The sequence below is a fragment of the Chionomys nivalis genome, chromosome 16, assembly GCF_950005125.1.
Source record: "Chionomys nivalis chromosome 16, mChiNiv1.1, whole genome shotgun sequence".
In the NCBI taxonomy this organism is placed as follows: Eukaryota; Metazoa; Chordata; class Mammalia; order Rodentia; family Cricetidae; genus Chionomys; species Chionomys nivalis.
Window position 1 is genome coordinate 27,008,093 of NC_080101.1, and position 17,415 is coordinate 27,025,507.

At 45.3% G+C, this 17,415-nt stretch overlaps 1 non-coding gene across 1 annotated transcript; it reads left to right on the forward strand.

Moving 5' to 3' along the window:
* Window positions 1-15,094: 15,094 nt before the first annotated feature.
* Window positions 15,095-15,196, forward strand: LOC130888316 (U6 spliceosomal RNA). The gene has a single exon (XR_009058448.1). It is a non-coding gene; the product is annotated as a U6 spliceosomal RNA (small nuclear RNA).
* The last annotated feature ends 2,219 nt before the right edge of the window (window positions 15,197-17,415 follow it).

Consider the following 17,415-nt stretch of genomic DNA (forward strand, 5'->3'; position numbering starts at 1 on the left):
ACAGGACTGAACTAAGGGCCTGTTGCATGCTAGGCAAGTACTCTACTAGGGAATACATCCTACTGTACCCTGCCCATCTTGCTGTTGTTGTCTTGTTTTTGAGACAGTCTTGACCTTTCAAATGCTGGGATTACAGACATAGACCACTTTTTTTGACCAGGGTCTCAATTTAGCCCAGGCTGGCTTGGACTCATCATGATCTTGTGCCTTAGGTGATTTTTTTAAATTACAGTTTTTAGCTAGGAGCAATACTACATACCTTCAATTCCAAATACCTGTGAGGTCCCGTCAAGTGACCAGAGAATGGCGATGGATCCTGCCTCTCCCACCAGTGACAGTTGAGAACATCTCTCATCAACCAACTTGGAGAGAAACCGCTAAAGAGAAGACCAAAGAAGTCCCCATGTGAGTCTGAAGAAAACAAACAAAACCCCAGCAGTGCTGGGCAGTGGTGGCACACACCTTTAATTCCTCCGGAGGCATTCAGGAAGTTCTCTGTGAGTTTGAGGCCAGCCTGGTCTACAGAGCGAGTTCCAGGACAGCTAGGGCGACACAGAGAAACCCTGTCTCACGAGAGAGAGAGAGAGAGAGAGAGAGAGAGAGAGAGAGAGAGAGAGAGAAACAAAGGAAGGGAGGGAGGGAGGGAGGGAGGGAGGGAGGGAGGGAGGGAGGGAGGGAGGGAGAGGTTGAAGATGTATAGACCAAGTCCATTTTCCTTATGAACATACACACATACACAATAGAAATCCAAGCAGTAGAAACTTTTTAGCAGCATTTTTGTTCCTAGGGGCTGTATTGTAACAGGACTCCACACTGACTCCATGATGAAAGTGCAATTTAAGCTGTAAAACCAGTACATAGACAGCACCACCTCCCAAAACTAAAACAAAGGCCCAATCCATCAAAGTCCACAGTTGTAGGAAAGTCTCTGAATGTACTAGCCTTGCTTTTGACTTCTGTAGTTCCGCTTCGGGCTAACTGTTCTTGTTAACTGATGTATGCCGACCCAGAACACGGCTTTTGTGCTTAGGAGCTCATCCTGAGAAAGGCTCGGGGCTGAGCTGGGATCCTGAACAGCCAGTGTAGTCGCTGGCAAGCTGATAAAGACTGTCTATTGGCTTAAACCCATGTGTGAGCAGTCTGCTCTGGTGAATACCCCACAACAGTATTAGATAGAACGTGGACTAGTGTGCGTGCTGTATCGCTCCTGTAATAAGACATTTTTGGAAGGAAGGAAGGAAGGAAGGAAGGAAGGAAGGAAGGAAGGAAGGAAAAATTTTGAGAGCCAGGTGTAGTGATGCACACACATTGAATCTTAGCATTTGGAGGCAGAAACCGACTGACCACTGTAAATTTGAATCCAGTCTATCTACTTAGCAAGTTCCAGTCCAGTCAGGGCTACATAGTGAGATCCTGTCTCAAGAAAATAAAGAAGGGAGGGAGGGAGGAAAAGGAAATTATCTTTTGAAAATACCACAAGAATTAAAGAACACTTTTTTTTTTTAAATCTCAGGACTAGAGAAGTAGCTAGGACTTAAGAGTACTGCTCTTGGCCCTGCACCTCGCCTAGGCAGCACAATAGAGCCAATCCTGTAGGTGGAGGTGTGGGTGACCCATCCCGGATGTTGTGAACGTGGGAGAGCTGTCCCCATTGCTCATCTGTACCTGTCATATGGCAGCATGGATGGGGGGGGTGCCCCCCACCCTGTGCACCTGAGGTAGGTGAGAGAGCTGGCCCTGAGGTCATAAGAACAGGAGAGTTGATCCTGTCCCTTGTCTACTGCAGATCTTGGGAGATGGCCTCTGCACCAAGCCTGGACAACACGGTAGAGCCGGTCCTGAAGGTGTAGGTATGGGAGATCCGACCTTGAGGGCAGGTGTGCTGGTCACAGCTGCAAGGGTTGAACTCACCAGGGCAACGAAGGAGAGCTCCCCCTGGTGGTGGTGAGGAGAAGAGAAGGGGCAGGTGCTGACCAATCCCGCAACTACCCAGGCCCAGAACCAGGGTTATGGGTTGGCCCACCCCAATATCCACCCCATCTGTGATCTGCTGGAGCATGTGAAGGAACTGGTTCTGCAGACCCAAAGCTGCAGGACCTCCACACCACAGGGAACAGCAGGGTAATTAAGAGGAGTTCAGTGAGGGCCAGCATTGATAGTGTGGCAGAAACCAGAGGCCTTGGGCTGGAGAGATGGCTCAGAGCTAAGAGCACTGGCTGCTCTTCCAGATGGACCTGAGTTCAATTCCCAGCAACCGCATGGTGGCTCACAACCATCTATGAGATCTGGTGCCCTCTTCTAGTCTGTAGGCATGCATACAGAACACTGAATATATAATAAAGGAAACTAAACTAAAACTAAAGAAAGAAAGAAACCAGAGGCCTTGAGCCAGACCAATGACTCTTTGCAATGAACACTATATATGGATAAAAGGGTTTACTGTGTGACTCCCCGTGTCACACTGCAGCTTCCATTTTATCCGTAGGGGGGCAGCAGGGGGGCCCAAGGGCAAACAAAGGTCAGATACGCAGGGATGGGAAATGAATGGGATCGCGATGCATGATGTGAAAGACACAAAGAATAAATAAAAAGAAATTTAAAACAAATAAGAGTACTGCTCTTGGATAGGACCCAAGTCTCATTTCCAGTATTCACATAGGCTGGCTCACAACCCCGTGTAACTCTAGCTCCAGAGGATCTAACGCCTTCTTCTGGCCTCTGCATGCCTTACCCAGCACTCAGGTAGCAGATCTCTGAGCTTAAGGGCAACCTGGTCTACACAGTGAGTTCCAAGTTAGCCAGGGTTCCATAGTGGGTCCCTGTCTGTCTGGAGAGAGAAGGGAAAGGGGAGGGAAACCTTTAAGAGTTAATTAGGCCAAAAAGGCCCTGCTCTCATGAGTAGTCCAGCCTGTTCACCAACTGCTGGGTGCGTTCTGATAAAAGCATAAGCTTGGTTCCTTTTCTGTTCTCTCTCTCTCTCTCTCTCTCTCTCTCTCTCTCTCTCTCTTTCTCTCTCTCTTCTCCCCCTCTCCTCTTTTACTTCCCTTCCTCTTCTCTTTTCTCTCTCTTCCTTTCGATATTCTGCCCCGAGACGATGCGGCAAGGCCCTTACCAGGCCTCTGACCTCAGAGTTCCCAGTTTCTGGAACTATGGCAGTCTGCTCTCTGTAAATATCATAGTCTCAGGTATTGTTAGAGCCGCAGAAGTGGAGCTAAACTCGACCAGTGAAGAACTGGCAGGAAGGGGTGGAGAGATGGCTCAGCGATGAAAAGCGTTCCGTGTTCTGCAATGGAGTGCCGATCCCAGTGCCCACAGTGAGCCATTCACTACTGTGGGAACTCCAGCTCTAAGAGATCTGATGCCCTCTTCTGACCTGTGACCTCCATCAGATACACACAATAAAACAACAACACAACTCCCGTGATTTTTTTTTTGGGGGGGGGGGCAAACCCATGTACTTATTTACAGAAAGATAGTACTTTATAATACAACTTCATGGTTTCTATACAAAGCACCACTGTTTGTATTCAGCTCAATAGATATCTGTGGTTGTTGGGTGCAATATTGCATGTCTATAATCCCAGTTACTCAGATAGTTGAGCGTCAGGTGATCCTTAAGTTCAAACCAATTTGGACTACAGGGCAAGTTTAGGGATAGTTAGGGCAATATAAAATGATTCTGTCTCGAGATTTAAAGAAAAAAATGTTTTGAAGGACCAGACATGGTGGCTCATACCTGTAATTTCAGCCTGTGGAAACCTGAGGCAGAAGGATTACCCACAAATTCAAAGAGAGCCTGAGCTATAGAGTAAGACCTTGTCTCAAAAAATAAAATATAATGATAAATAATTGAATATGTGACCAGGATTGGTTTGTCTAATATAAATTGTGGCAGAGTTTCCTGCTGGCCAGGCACCACAGAGTGGGCACCCAGCCCTAATCCACCCTTTGTGTTACAGATACATGTGGGAATCTTGTCTGAGAGTTTCCCATGGATACAAAGCCTATGGAAAAGTAGGCTAGGAGGCAACCCAGAAAACCGTGGTACCCCCTGAATCAGGTATTTGTACTTGGCATTTTATTTTTGGAAGCTTCATTCAGGTTTTTTTTTTTTTTTTTGAGCATATGGAAATCTACTGGCTGGGAGGCAGAGGCAGGCGGATCTCTGTGAGTTCGAGACTAGCCTGGTCTACAAGAGCTGGTTCCAGGACAGGCTCCAAAACCACAGAGAAACCCTGTCTCGAAAAACCAAAAAAAAAAAAAAAAAAAAAAAAAAATGCCATGGATTAAGAAAAAATACTTCAGTCCTCCAAGGCTGGGACCCCTGCTGCCGCAAAGAATGAGTTCATTCTCAAAGTGTCTCTGAGTCTTCATTTCACAGACCCCGAGACCCACACATCTGCACCACTGTACCAGGGGCAGTAAATTTTTTACAAATAACCTAGTGAGTGGTTCCCAATCTTCTTGGTGCTGTGAGCCTTTAATACAGTTTCTCCTGTTGTGATAATCCCCAACCATACAATTATATTTGCTGCTACTTCATAACTACAATTTTGCTGTTGTTATGAATCATAACATAAATATCTGTTTTCTGATGGTCTTAGGTGACCCTGTGAAGGGTCACTCACCCCCAAAGGGCTCGCCACCCACGGACTGAGAACCACTGACCTAGCTGATGAGTTGTTAGCGTACAGATGATAGTTTGTCTGTGACACTGAGATCACACTTGACTGTGTTGGTAGTCACTTCCTTCCTCAGACTTCTACCATGGCTTATCCAATAGCTCATGCCCCTAGTCACCTCTCCACCCAAAGTTCAACTGATATCTCATACAGAATTCCTCTTCCTCCTCCGAAGTGTGCCGGCTTTCCCAACAGGGCTCTTTTTGTCCTTGGATTTCTACACGCTTTTGCCAGGGCCTCCTTCCCAGGTGAGTTCACGCACAGTCACGGAATCCCCTGTCACCTCATACATACCTGCTGCAATGACTTGCTTTGTTGGGTGTGTACAGGGTGCTATCATTGCTACACAGATAAGGTATTTTAAGATTGCCAAATAGCAGTGGTGTGGTGTAGCCATTTCCTCCTGGAGGGCAGACTCAGAAAGTCCAGGGAGCTTCCAAGGCTTACAAAGTGCCTAAACTTCCAAGAGTCACGAGGTCCCTCCCTGAGCCCATGGTAACAATTGCTGGAGAGAAGACTCCCAGGATGGATGAGTTGGGTTGCCAGCGAGCTGTTCCAGGAGCAGATGGGATGAAGCTGTCATGAGTCATTACAGTGACTTTTGTGATGTGATCGCCTACAGGTCACCTGCACACCTGTATCTAACCTCTCACCTAGTGTCCCGGAAATAACACCAGGAACCTCACTGGCTTACTAAACTATACCCTGTGGGATCCTTTCTTGGTCCTGTCTTCAGTACCCTCTCTGGGGTGAACAAATGTCTGTTCACATCACCCCAGAAAAAGGCACACAACAAAGGGTTAGAATTATACTGTACGACACCCCAGAGAAAAGAGCGTCTGGAGGATGTGAGGGAAGATTGGCATTAAGGGCAATAAATTTATTTCCTCCCTCCTCACAGAGCAAACCAAATAAAAATAACACATAAATAGGAAAGTCAGCAGAGTGTGTTTTTAAAATTCTTGGGTTAAAAGGGCTAAGGATGAGTCATACTTTGGGGAAGAAAAAAAATAAATAAATTCAATAATTAGTCAAAGGAAGCAATAAATTAGACTTCAGAATTTTAAAACTTTGGCTCTTCAAAATATACCATTAAAAAATAATATTTTTTTTTTAAGCTGAGCAAGGTGACTTACACCTGTAATCCCAAAATGCAGGAGGCTGAAGCTGGAGGATGTTGAGTTCTGAAACCAGCCTGAACCACTGGGAGACTGTCTGAAAACCAGAAGGGCAGAAGAAAAAGAAAACGCTGAGTGCCAGCTAGAAGGAAATTTTTTTTTGGCTTTTTGTTGTCATTTTTTTCTAGACAGGGTTCCTCTGTGTAGCCCTGGCTGTCCTGGAACTCACTCTGTAGACCAGGCTGGCCTCAAATTCACAGAGATCTGCCTGCCTTTGCCTCCTGAGTAAAGATATGCACCACTACCATCCAGCCTGAAATATTCTTAGTTCAAGTAATAGTCACAAAAGATATACATAATGGATAAAGAGCAAGTAATTCCTTTTGTCTGTTTTGTTCTGTTTTTTTGAGACCATCCCTCCCTCTGTAGCCCTGGCTGGCCTGGAATTTACTATATAGACCAGATTAACCTTGAGTTTGTGGAGATCCTCCTGCCCTGTCTACTAAGTGCTGGGATTATAGGATCACAGGATCTAGAATTGTGTGTGGTACCACAAATTACTTTTTTTATTGTGTACACACACACACATACAAACACACACACATGGGGGTGGGGGTTCACGTAGCCCAGACTAGCTTCAAGTATGCTAAACAGCCAAGACTGGCCTTGAACTCCTGGTCCTTCTGTGCCCTACCTCCCAAGGGCTGGGCTAGTTTATTCTTTGTCAAGTGAAAGAATCACGTATTATGCTACTTACAATGTCACCCCCAGCAATTCATACAAGAATGTGTACACAAAAGACTCTTCTCTAAAGCAGTTTCTAAAAAGTGTAAACAACCAAATGTCCACAGAGATACGAGAGGGTAAAGAAATTATGGAATAGTTTGAAATGTTCTTACAATCGAACATTGCCCATCGGAAAGAACAGAAAAAGAAACTAGTGATATTCACAAAGACTTGAATAAATATGACAAACAGTATGCTGAATTGAAGAAGCCAAATGCAGGTCAGGTCTCTGTGACTCCATTTACATGAAGGGCAACAACAGGCAAAACAAAAATCAGATCACCGGGCATGGTGGCGCATGCCTTTAAAATCCCAGCACTTGGGAGGCAGAGGCAGGTGATCTCTGTGAGTTTGAGGCCAGCCTGGTCTACAAAGTGAAGCAAACAAAGAGTCGGTGTGAGGAGCTGTCTGGGGTAGGCTCGAAGAGGATGGCTTTGAGGGATAGTGCAGAGCTGCGCACAGTGGTACACGCCTGTAGATGGCAGGAGGGTTGCTTGAGTTTGAGAAACATAACAAGATTTTATCACACACAAAAATGGTTAAGAATGTGTACTGCTCTTACAGGGTACCCAAGTTCAGTTCCAAACACCCATATGGGGCAGTTTACAATTGCCTGTAACTCCAAGGTGTCTGACATCTTCTTCAGACCTCCACCTCCATAGCTACCTGCGCTCACAGGCTCACACCCACAAGGGTTCACACATAATTAAAACTAAATTCATCTTTTAAAAAGAGAGAGGAGGAACGGAGATGTTCTGTTTCTTTCCTGGGCACTAGATGGTTACAATCTGCTAAGTGTAAATTATATTTTGATACAGTTTTCTGAAGCGGTTAAGGAGTTACTTTTACGTCATTGCTGTTATCAACTGTAGCTGGCCCGAAGCAACCAAGGCAAAGGTTTATCAGGTAATAATAATGGGATTAGCCTTGTTCCTTTTGGCTTTCTGAAATAGCAGAGGTTCAGTGGAAAAGACAGGTTAGAGGAGATGTATGCCCTCTCATGAGTTAACCTTACTTATTTACTTACTTACTTACTTACTTACTTACTTACTTACTTGAGACAGAGTTTCACTCTATAGTTCAGGTTACATAGCCCGGGCTTGCTCTGAATTCAGATCCTCATGGTTCAGCTTCCAGAGAGCCAGGACCACACACTTAAGCTGTCATATCTGTTCTTTAAAGACCATCCCAAGCTTCAATAAAAAATTGCACATAATAAGACGTCAGCAGAAGGTTGCTGCTCCCAAAGTAAACACTCTCCTTTATGGCAAAGCAGAACACATTGACGACATCATCTGATTGGCTCCTGAACCTTCCAAGAGAACATCAGGTAGATGCTGGGGCAGGAGATGAACAGACGTGACTCCAGCACCATCACTATGACACAGGGAAGCGTTGTTTCCCATTGGACCTGCAGGTTGTTAGGACAGCTAGATGAATGTGGGCTCTCTTGGTAACTTAGCCAACTTTGACTGTCAATCACCAAAAAGACACAGGAAAAAGAAAAACAAAGGTCAAGCCCACTGACTGCCCTACCTGCTCCCTCTCACATTTCTCCACTCTGGTCTCTCAACTCACCACTCTCACCCCTCAGCATGTGTTTAAACCACACCAGAGGGGCTTTGGCTAGACAAAAGTTTAAACAGAAAGGACACCGAGTGATGGTGATGCACACTTTTAATCCCAGCACTCGGGAGGCAGAGACAGGTGAATCTCTGTGAGTTTGAGGCCAGCCTGGTCTACAGAGCGAGTTCCAGGACAGGCTCCAAAGCTACAGAGAAATCCTGTCTCAGAAAACCAAAAGCCAAAACAAAATAGAAAAGGAGTAAGATCAAGGTGTATAGATAAGAAAGGGGGGCTGGTGGGTTTCAGTGCGCTGGACATCTGTCATTCCTGGTCACAACAGACATGCCACCTTTCTCTGATGTCCTTTCCAGCAGTATTCTCCCCTCTCTATGTACTGACCTTGTTGGAAGAATCCAATTCTTCTCTCTGCCCCCAAACAGGAACCTGGGGAATCCTTAGGTTCTTCTTTCAGTTTTTACTTTATTTCCTTCTTTTAAAAACATCCCTTAATTTTTATGTGTGTGTGTGAGGGTGGGTATGTGTTTGTGGGTGCCCGTGGATGCAGGAAGAGGGTATCGAATCCCCTAGAGCTGGAGGGCCAGGCGAGTGTGAACTATTGGTCACAGCTGCTAGACATGGGTGCTGGGAACTCAGCAACAGCACACGTGCTCTTTGCTACCAGAGACAATGGTGGCACCTAACCAAATCACCTGCTGGCGTTACGGCTTCCTTGATGATAGGAGAAGTAAGGCAAAGGTCAGCATTGGCAAGAGCCTGGCAAGCTGCTGAGTAGTCCCTGGTGTCAGGCCCTCTTTTGTCCGTTCTGAACCTGGCTCCTTAGATTCCCCTCCTCCCACGAGAAGGTTTCAGAGTAGTGAAGTAGGGGAGTGCTTGCTTGTCATGGACAAGGCACTGGATTCAACTTGTAGTCCTGGAAAATAAGGACCTGAGGGCCCCTGGGGAAAAGACACTTGCTGTGCTAGCCTGGGCAAGTTCCATCCCTGGAACCCACACAAGGGTGAAAAAAGAGAATCAACTCCACACGCATGCTGTGGCACACACCCCGCCCCCGTAAAGGCACATGCCACCTCATGCACAATATTAATCATAAGAGAAATACTTCAAATCCTCCTTTCCTTCTCTGTCCTTGTCTTTTCTCTCATCAGAACTAATGTCTGTGTTCAGTTTGATGTGTTCTCGTCCAGATAATTTTATATCTCTTTCTGTTTATTTTTTTTAAATCACACCATGTTTGATATAAGTAGCATTATATTATCCATATTGTTACATGGCTTTTTATGAGCCATGATATTTATTTGTTTGGGCTGAGACAGGGCTTTGCTATGTGGCCCTAGCTGGCCTCTGTACTTAGGTCATGCTGTCCCTGCCTTTGGAGTTCTAGGATTATAGGTGTGTGCCATCAAACCTGGCACATTTTCTATCTTCTTACCAAATCTGAAGAAAAATTGCACATTGCATATATGGGGGTTGGGGAATAGAATCACTGGTAGCCAGGCGTGGTGGCACACATCTTTAATCCCAGCACTTGGGAGGCAGAGGCAAGTGGATCTCTGTAAGTTTGAGGCTAGCCTGGTCTACAAAATGAGTTTAGGAAGGAAGGAAGGAAGGAAGGAAGGAAGGAAGGAAGGAAGGGTGAGTCAGTGGTAAAGCACTAGCCTAGCACGCATGAAGCCTGAAATCCCTAGTTAATGTCACTACTATACAGCGTGTTAATGATTCAGCCAGGATGGATTGCGCTCACACTCTGCAGACAAGGAGCATGCTAAAGAATGCTAAGTAGGAGGAGAGGAAACAATGATCAGAATACATTACTAAGTGATCCTAAAGTACACTGAGTTGTCACTCTGAATTCTTATATGTCAGTGTTTAAGGGGACAGTCAGGAGACACTACTCCCCACTGCCTCCTTCAGCAGCCTAAGGAGTTCCTCTAGATACTTAGGGACCTGGACTCAGGTCAGACTGGGATGTGCGGCTTCGATGCAGAAAAGAATTTCGGGAATAGCTAGTAGTAGAGTAGCCCACCCCCACCCCTTTCCTCTCTCTTGACCCTAAGCCTGGTTCTATTTTAGAATTAAATATTTCGCCTGGTAAGATGGCTTATGGGTAAAGGCACTTGCCTTTACACCTAACAACCTGAGTTTGATCCTGGAACCCACATTGTGGAAGAAGAGACCTGACTCCTGCAAGTCCTCTGAGCTTCACACGTGTGCTGTGGCTTGCCAGTGCACATAAGCTCACATGTGCACATAATGAACAACACACAAACACACACTCACACTAAATAAACTAATGTAACTTTCAAAAGTTTAAAACATCGTCTTCATACCTAAATATTATTTCTATGTTGGCAGCCTTTACAGCAGGTGTTAATTGTTCTAGAATTCTTTCCAGCTAATAAGAGGCTTGAACGAGACTCCAGAGAGTCTCACTTCCTTTCTCCTGCCCCAACAATTTCCCTTTCTATCCTGCCTCACTACAGACAGATGGCTCTTTCTGCCAAACTTCACCATCATTTCTATTATTATTCATTGCACGTGTGCGTGACAGGAACGCAGTGCATGGCGCACACGTGGAGGAGGTTGTCAAGCAGAGACATCTCAGGCCTGGCAATGTTTCAAGAGCTACAAAAATAGCAGGGAGTAAGAACCTGAAATCCAAGCACTGGGAGGCGGCAGAGACAGCAGGGTGGGGAGGCCAACCACCCGAAGTGGCTAGATAGAAAGATAGCCGTGGGGTGAGCGATACAGAACAAGAGGGAGACTGGACAGCAAGGGGATGGTATGCTAGTTAATACCCAGCAGGAGCCTGTCTCAGTCAATAAATGATAGATCAGAAGAAATGCTGTTCTAGATTAGAGTGGTGGCCGGAACGTTTCGGTGAACCATAGGTAAAATGAAAATGAAAGAGACAGTCTCTAATTAGAAGGACTGAGGACTCAGGGACACCGTTTTGTGGCAGAGCACTTGATTAGCAGTCACACACACAATCCCCACAATCCTCAGCACTACCAAGAAACAAATAATGGTGAACTTTGGAGGCCACTTGTAAAATTTATTGGCTGTGTGGCCTTTGAGATAGAATTTCCCTGTTCCATTATCTCAGTTTCTTTGTCAATAAAATTATATTACCATATCAGAGACTTTGACTTATATTTTAACAGCCCCCCCTTTATTTTCTGGGGGAAAAATAGTCTTGCAGGAAATCTAATGTGTGAAAGAAACAGGATCAGCGAGAGACAAACTTGGTTACCCATGTTTAATCCCCAGGACCCACACGGGGCAGAAGGAGAAAACTGACTATACAAAGTTTTCCTCTGCCCTCCATATATTCACCATGGCTCCCACGTCCAGACAGCATGAATATAAATTCACAATAAAAAATAAAATAAAAACAAGATTGTTCTAGTTAGAGCAGGGTAAAGGCCCCAGAGCTCTGCCCACTGCCGCTTCCCAGGCACTCTTGAACCTCCGGGAGGCCAGGGAGAAAAGCCTCCGAAACCTCCCAAGTCCTCATGAGCTCTATTAACCAATGGCCCAAGGTGTAAAGTTGGCAGAGACACTTAGAAAAAAAATTGAATGCTGCTTGCACTTAAATGCCTGAAAGTGTTGGACGGAAGCCAGGTATGGAGGCGCACGCCTAAAATCCCAGCAGAGGCAGGCAGATCTCTGAGTTTGAGGCCAACCTGGTCTATAGAGTGGGTTCCGGGTGAGCCGAGACTACATGGTGAGACCCTCTCTCAGAAAATAAATAAAAATAAATTTGAATAGTTGACATGAAGTCATAGAACAGATGAAGTGAGTTCCGTTAAATTTGCCTCACTCTTTTTATAACAATTTAACACCCAAACGTCTGAACTTGTGCTAATGGTGACCTTTTTGTTTTGTTTTGTTTTTTCAAGACGGCGTTTCTCTGTGTAGCTCTGGCTGTCCTAGAACTAGCTTTGTAGACCAGGCTGGCCTTGAACTCACAGAGATCCACCTGCTTCTGCCTCCTGGGTGCTGGGTTTACAGACGTGCGCCACCACCGCCCGGCTAACCTAGCACTCTTACTCAGAAGGTCTCCTTATCAAGCCAAAATTCCTTTCCATTGCAATCTTTTTTTCTTTTCTTTTTTTTAAATGGTTTTTCTAGACAGGATTTCTCTATAGCTTTGGAGCCTGTCCTGGAACTAGCTCTGTAGACCAGGCTGACCTCAAACTCACAGAGATCCTCCTGTCTCTGCCTCCCGAGTACTGGGATTAAAAACGTTGCCACCACTGCCTAGCCTGTAGTGATTTTTTTTTTTTAATGTTCTTGTTCTACTTTCTGGAGCTAAAGCAAGGGAGTCCAATCCGTCCTGGACATCTTCACAGGAAGAGAGCTATCAAGTCTGCCTGACTACCCCGTCTTCCTTGCTACTTCTTGCCATGAATAGTCCACAAAGATGACCTTGTGTTCCCTAATTTCAGATCTTTCACACCTGGCCCCCAACACACACACACACACACACACGTCTTACTCTAGTCCAGGCTGTTCTGGAACTCACTATCTAGTCCAGGCTGGTTTTGAATGCACAGTGATCCTTCTGCCTCTACCTCCTTAGTGCTGGGATTACATACATGAGCTACCAAGCCTGCTTCAATTCAACATTTTTAAGTACAAGTAGATTCTCATTTTCTTTTACTCCTGACTTTAAAAGATGAGTGCAAGATGAGTGCTCTTGACTAGTTCTGATAATGACACGTAAGTAGAACCCACATTTTATTATTTGGCAACTATTCGTTCCAGGCTAAACATTAGCTGCTCTCAGTGTATCAAAAGTAGAGAGCTAAACCTTTTGGTTCAAAGCAAATTATGAAGGCATCTAGTGGGGGAGAGGGTATCAAAAAACCATTAAAGACTAGAGGCTCCATGTAATAGGAATCCTGCCATCCAAGCTTGTGATCTAACCAGACTTCAAGGAAATACAATTCTCACTACAAAATCTGACTGCCATCAAGGTGATATGAAACAGCAGTGTAGGAACAAAAGCTTCATTCACTGTCCCTCCCCAGACCCATTAACTCCCACCACCTCAGGAAGTGAGGGTGTGCTGTGGGCTGGGCTACCTTCTAGCATCAGGACTTTGTTCGGGACACAGGGTGTAAGATGCATGACTTGGTCCCTAAGAAAAAAAGCAAGCAGCACAGTCACTGGCCATGGCCATGGTGCCTGGGGGGGGGGGTGTTGAACCTTTATGGTTTCCTGTGCTTTGGTTGTCCTGGTAACCTGAGGCCTCCCTATTTGCGTTGGCATCAGAGGCCAAGAGCGGAAGCAGAGCTGGAGCACCAGGAAGACGTGCAGGGAAAAATGTGGGCAAGGTAACAGTTATGCCGCAGGAGGGTCAGGCCTAGGACAGAAGAGTTACTTAATGGAGGGTCGAAGGGATTGTCATATAAAATTCAGATCTCTGGATTTCACATCTAGCATTTCTGATTTGGTAGCTCACTGAAGAGTTCAGGAACCTATAGGTTCATGAGGCTGTCTCCTACCAAGGGGGTCAAAGACACTGTGTTTTGTTTTTGTCTTGTTTTAGATAGTGTCTAACTGTGTAACCCAGACTGGCCTGGTACTTATATAGCCCAGGCTGGCCTTAAACTTGAGGCAACCCTCCTACCTTAGCCTTCCAAGTGCTGGGGTTACAGACATGCTACCACCACTGGCCCAGAGGTTATTTGAGCATTCTTTTGAAGAAATATCTAATGTTTTCTTTTCATTCCAGACCCTAAAGCTGCAACACACCTCAAAGCTGCTCCGACAGACACACTACAGACAGCATTTTGGTCAGCTTTTTAAGTTTTGCATTAAAAAAAAAAAGATTTCTTTTTATTTCATGTGTGTGTGAGTGTTTGCCTGCATGCATGTGTGTGTATCATCTGTGTACTGTGCCCATGGATACCAGAGGAGGGAATCTGAGCCCAGGATCTGGAGTTGGCTGTGAGCTGCCACATAGGTGCTGAGAACCAAGTCTGGGTCCTTTGCAAGAGCACCAAGTGCTCTTGATTGCTGAGCCAGCTCTCTGACCCTTTGTTTTGCATCCAGGTCTGTTAAAGAGGCTTATCATTTCTTTGCCAGTCTCCTACGCATAAATACGGTTGTTCCACCGAGGACACAGCAGCTGTGCCCCTACGCTGTCACCTAGTGTCTCATCCTCCTTTCATTCTTTTGGCTTATTGTTACTGTCTTACTCACGTTCCTTTATTGTCTGTTGTTCTAGTCTCCTTTCCTATCTCTTAAAACTCACAAGCAGTAGTTTCTGTGGAGTTGGAGAGATGGCTTAGCGGCTAAGAGCACTGGCCGGTCAGAGGACCCAGATTTGATTCCCAGCACCCACCTGGCAGCTCACCACCATCTCTAACTCCATCCCATGCCTTCTTCTGGCCTCTGTGGGCACCAGGCATAAATGTGGTGCACAGTCAAAACACCTATACAAAACACCTACACGCATAAAATAAAAATTTTAAATCTAATTCTAAAAAGTAGCTTCTGTACTGGGCAGATAGCTCAGTGAGTAAAGTGCTGGTTACACAAGTGTGGGGGGGGCCTGTTTAGTTTCAAAGCACCCTCATAAAAGCCAGATGTGATGGCGTACACCTATAATCCCAGTATGGGGGACACAGGGATAGGTGAATCCAGTCAGTCCAGCAGAAATGGTTTAGTGAGACACCTATCTCAAAAAGTAAGATGGTTGCCTGGCATTGTGAGCACCTATAAGCCCAGCACTGGGGAGGCAGATACACTGGTGAACTCTGTGAATTCAAGGCCAGCGTGGTGTATATGGAGAGTTGCAGGCTATCAGGGATACACTGTGAGACTGTCTCAAAACAAAGCAAAATATCACAAAAACAAAACATAAAGTAAAGCCAATCACAGAAACCGAGTCATGTTGTAAAAATAATTCTTGTGATCGCTTCAGCAGTATGTATACTAAAATTGGAATGATCCAGAGATTAGCATGGCCCGTGCAAGGATGCCACGCAAATTCATGAACGTTAAGCTGCGTAGTGGTGGAACATCCTTTAGTCTCAGCACTTGGGAGGCAAAGGCAGGCCAGCCTGGTCTACAGAGTGAGGTCCAGGACAGCCAGGGGAACGCAGAGTAAACAAAACAAACAAAGTCTTTAAAAAAAAAACTAACAACAACAATAATAATAATTCTCCCAAATTGTTTCCAAGAGAAGAACTACGGGGAAATGCAGAGAGCAGAAAACAGAGCAGTGTCAGCGTTCTGGAGGGACAGAAGCTGTGTAACAGTGCTGCAGGCAGCCTCTGTCTCAGCAGACACAACCTGCCCAGCAAACTACTGTTTTCAATGAGTAGAATTATAAGTCAAACAAAAGACTGGAAACCTTTTTAGTAATCCAGTTTTAAGTCTATTTTAGGAAATGGGAGGTAGGGGGTTGCAGGCCTTTAATCCTGGCACTCAGGAGGCGGAGGCAGGAGGATCTCTGTGAGTTAGAGGCCAACCTGGTCTGAAAAAAAAAGGAAGAAAATAGTGGTAGAGTAAACAGTTAGGGGAGGAGTGGGGGAAATACGACTAAAATACATTGTGTGTATGTGTGAAATTCTCAAAGAACTAATAAAAATGTAAGCAATTTACAAATGTGAGAAAGGCAAGAGCTACAAATGGAATTTTAAGTCATGATTATCACAATCAGATAATGTAGCAGGGCAGAGAGAGCACACAGGTGAATAGAGACGTCGATGAGCACAAGCAGTCGTGAGCTGGAGATAATTGTTGGTGGGAGGAACTACCATGATCATAATAACTTACAAGCAAAAATAGTGTAAACTCTGATAAGAACGGCTCCAATGGTACAGAGACAGCGTGGGATGAGACAGGAGCTCACTCTGTAGCTCAGGCTGGCCTCAGACTTACGGCAATCCTCCTGCCTTCGCCTATACCCAGTCTCAGTGAGTCTTAGCAGACAGATAATAGCTGCAGTCAGACTACAGAGGACTCTTCATAGTCTCAGAGTATCGGGCTGTTCAGACATAGCCATTGTACACTCTTAGAAGTCGGCAACCCCCATCCATGTTCCCGCCATTTACCTCAGCCTTATGAACCATCTTAACGCTGAACACTCAGCCTCCTTGGTGAGGTTTCTTCAAGTCCGTAGGAATGAGTGACTCTCCTCTGATCCATCTCCAGGCTGAATACAGAAACCAATGTCATCTTCCATCCCCAAAATGTAATGCTTACTCTAAGGTGATATATATACTAAATATCCATATTTGCAGGTGTTTGCCTTGGGCTATTATTTGCATATGTGCACATGATAGCATCATGCACATACATGATGGCATCCTTGCTTGGAAAGCACTTAGGATCCAGCGCCAGAATCATGAACTCTTCACACAGTGCCAACCATGAACTTAGAGTACCTGTCAGTGAGTTTCACTAAAATTCTGGACATGCCAGGCTGAGAGAAGAATTTATAGGAAACGTGAATCTCAAAATGCTTTTATTTTTCTTTAGAAACAAGTTCTTACTAGTCTAAGCTGGCCTTGTGTCATGTAGCTGAGGCCGGACTTGTATATCTGACCACCCTGCTTCCACTTCCTGAGGGTTGGATTACAGGCATGCGCCACCAAGCCCAGATGGTACCAGAGGAGATTGAACCAGGGCCTTGTGTACGCTAGTCAAGCATGTCACCGAGTTACATGTCCGGCCACTGAGAGCTTAAAAATAAAATAATGGTGATAATAACAATAAAATAGGAACACAAACATCTTTTATTGTATCTGGAGGAAGGAGTTTAATCACAAGGAAAGGTAAGCGCTGGAGTAAAAAGCAGTTTAGAAATGATCTAGGATAAAAAGGAAAAAAGCGATAGTGGAGGAAGGAGGCAGAAATGGACCATGCAGAATAAATAACCAAAGCAGAGCCTTTTAGAGACCAAAGGACACATCAAAGAAAAATAGAGCACTTCCACAAGGGTGTTAAAGACGGAAAAGAGCCAAGGAGGGCCGTGGGCTTTTTTTTAAAAAAGGGGGTGAATAAGTAGTGGTGTATGTTGGCAAAAAGACGTGAGGAGATGAGAGGAAGGAGAAAATTTACAGCAGAGGAAGTTGGTGTGGAGTTTTCCTCTCAAGAAGTCCAGCAGAGCAAAGAAGAAATAAAGCCCGGGCCACTGGGAAGGAGGCAGGGCCGGGGCTGGAACACCACGGGACAAAGCAACAGGGCTCCAAAGAGGACATTTTCTTCTTTTCACTAACTGACCC